Here is a 2,879-nt window from a genome sequence, read left to right as displayed (position 1 = left end):
AGAAAAAAAAAAAGTTCTTAATCTGAGAGCCTGCAGAACCAGCCGGCAGTACTGGGTAGAATAGTGTCCCCAAAATTCATGTCCACGCAGCACGTGTGCATGTGACCTAATTTGGAAATAGGGTCTTCGCAGATATAATTAGTTAAGATGAGGTCATACTGGATTAGTTTGGGCCCTGATCCAATAACTGGTGTCCTTATAAGAAGAGGAGATTTGGACACAGACACGCAGAGGAGAAGGCCGTGTGAAGACAGAAGCAGAGATGGGAATGACGCATCTACCCGCCAAGGATTGCCAAGGACTGCGGGCAGCCACCAAAGCTGAGAAGAGCAAGGAAGGATTCCCCCCACCCCACCCCAGAGGCTTCAGAGGGCGTGCAGCCCCTCTGACACCTTGATTTTGGACTTCTGGCCTCCAGAACTTCGAGAAGGTCCATTTCTGTTGTTTTAACCCCCCGCCCCCCAGTTTGTGGTCCTCTGTTATGGCAGCCCCAGGACACTTGTACAACCACAGAATGTCACGCTGAGGGCAGTTGAGGAAAACAAGAAGGAAACGTAACAGGCACACAAAGCAAGAACTGGAAGGGACCAAGGAGGAGACGGGAAGAAGTGCTCCCTCAGCGTCTTCTTCTCCCCGGGGGTCAGGAAACCCCGGGAGCCAGTGGCCCAGCCTTGCCGCTCTCCTCTGAGCTGGAGTGCATGGGGCTGAATGTTGGGTGAATGGAAGTGTTCAGATCTTGCTGGTCCTAGGGAGCCCTTGCTGATAAGAATAACAACCCTGTGGCGTGGTCTTGTATCAACCTCATAACGCACGAAGCTGGCTTTGTTGAGATTCCCCCCTGTAGAGATGAGGAAGCAAGGCTGTTAGGTGCCCGCTCAAGGTCGTTTGCCCGGAAACAGCGATCTGGGGCACACGGCCAGCTCTCCTGCCCCATAGCCAGCATTCTGCCCTCTCCGGCTCCCGAGCCAGTACCCAGTGCCTCACTGGGGTTAGCAGGGGCTGGCTGTGGGCAGGGTCCCTGCAGCCCAACCGCCTGGGTTTGGACCCCAGCTCTGTTCCTGGTTAGCTGTGTGATTTGGGGCAAGTCACAGTACATCCTGTTCGGCATCTCTCTCCACTGAAAAACTGGGGACAATAATAAGACCTAAGTCATAGGGTTGCTGGAGAATTAAGTAAGTTCATATGTTTCATTTATTTTTATTTATTTATTTGAGGGAGGGAGGGAGAGGGAGAGCACAGAGGGGGAGGGAGAGGGAGAAGCAGACTCCTCGCTGAGCAGAGAGCCTGACGTGGGGCTCGATCCCAGGACCCCGAGACCATGACCTGAGCCGAAGGCAGACGCTTAACCGACTGAGCCACCCACGCGCCGCAGCTCATATGTTTCAAGTGCTTAGAATAGAGCTTTGGCACATTAGAAGCACAGCCATGAAAGTGTGAAATGAATAAAACACTCTGGTGGGGGCACCCTTCCTCCGGGGTCGGGGCCAAGGAGAGCACCGTTGCATGGTGAAACTGTCTTATTCTTCCTGCACAGGCCACGGGGAGACCAAGGCCAATGCCATTCTCATGCAGTCCTTGTCTGTTTCCCACAGAACCCTCTGGAGACCTGCAAGCAAGGACCCTGAGACTAGGGAGCCGAGTTCTGCCTACACCCTGGGCAGGCTGATTCAGTTGTTTGAATCCTGACTCCAAGGCTGAGAACACCTTTTGATCCTGGGCCAGGCCAGCTTTCTCCTCCCAGAGGAGAGCTTGGACCCCTGCCATCCCCTCCACCCTGAGTCCTGGTCGGTAGCCTCCTGGTTAGCTGTATTGGTCACAGTGGGGGACCTAGACTGGGGTGACTCACCGTCACACATCAACCCATGGGAAGATAACGCACAGCAGCGCACATCCAGCGGATGGTGCCCCGTGTTGCCTTTACAGACGGAGCTCAGAATGTGCTGAGCAGCACGTGTGTGCAGCAACGTGTCCACCCTGTGCACGTCCAGGAGGCCCTCCTGTCCTCTGTGACCACTTCCCCACCTGTCTCCTGGGGGTCTGCAGCCTCTACTGGGGATCTGACCCTTTTCATTGGCCCCTCTCCAGATGTCTCTCTTACCAGCCACAAAGCCCCCAGTGACCCTGGAGCCCGTAGACTGCCTGGGTGGGGGCCCCTCCCCTCCTGCACTCAAGACCGACCAGCTCAGTCCTTAGCCTGGTGTGGGCACAAGGTCTCTTGCCGCAGCTGGGCCCCTTGGCTGACTTTCCCAGCTCCTTCTCTTAGACTGGAGAGGTCTGGCAGTGTGCCTGCGGGCGGGCCGGGCTGCTCTCCTGGGCTCCTCCCCTCCACGCCAGGGCTCTGGCCATAGTCTGGTCGGGGTCCTTGCCGACTTCTCAGCCAAACCCCGGAGTGATGGCCGGGAGGAGGCCAGTGGGGAAGCCCCAGTGTAGAGCAGTATTCCACAGCCATTGACTGCCCTGCCCCCACTGGGCAATGCCGGTTGGTCTCTCTGAGTATCTTCTGGGTAGCCTTCCTGCCAGACCCCCTTGCCTACTTTCACCAGGAGCCAAGGGACCCTGAAAAGGCCAGTGAAGGGCTTGAGGACCACTCCTGGAAACCAGCCTGCCTCCTTCCCGGCGCTGGCTCCTCTTCCTCCAGCCTCCTTTTCATAGTGATTTGGTAACAGAAAAGTTATGTAGAGGTCATCTCATTCATCCCCCAGCTTCCAGAAAGAATAGTTTAGGGCGACATTGGGGTTCTCTGAGGCTTCAAGCAAAATCCTGCACATTGGGTTGGCCAGAGGTCTTGCTGGAGTTTCCTTGGCAATTCTATGCCCATTGGGAGCACCAGCCCTGAACATCTGAGGCTCCCTCCTGCTGGGAGGTGGGATGATCCTGGT

The 2,879-nt window shown here is 56.1% G+C and overlaps 1 long non-coding RNA gene across 1 annotated transcript; it reads left to right on the top strand.

Annotated features, from left to right (window-relative positions):
- Window positions 1–390: 390 nt before the first annotated feature.
- On the top strand, window positions 391–2,603 carry LOC145717263 (uncharacterized). The gene is made up of 2 exons (XR_014140354.1): window positions 391–1,172; window positions 1,593–2,603. It is a non-coding gene; the product is annotated as an uncharacterized LOC145717263 (long non-coding RNA).
- The last annotated feature ends 276 nt before the right edge of the window (window positions 2,604–2,879 follow it).

The sequence above is a fragment of the Leptonychotes weddellii genome, chromosome 15 (assembly GCF_054177405.1).
Source record: "Leptonychotes weddellii isolate Sample4059 chromosome 15, ASM5417740v2, whole genome shotgun sequence".
NCBI lineage: Eukaryota > Metazoa > Chordata > Mammalia > Carnivora > Phocidae > Leptonychotes > Leptonychotes weddellii.
This window is presented reverse-complemented; position numbering and strand designations above follow the sequence as displayed.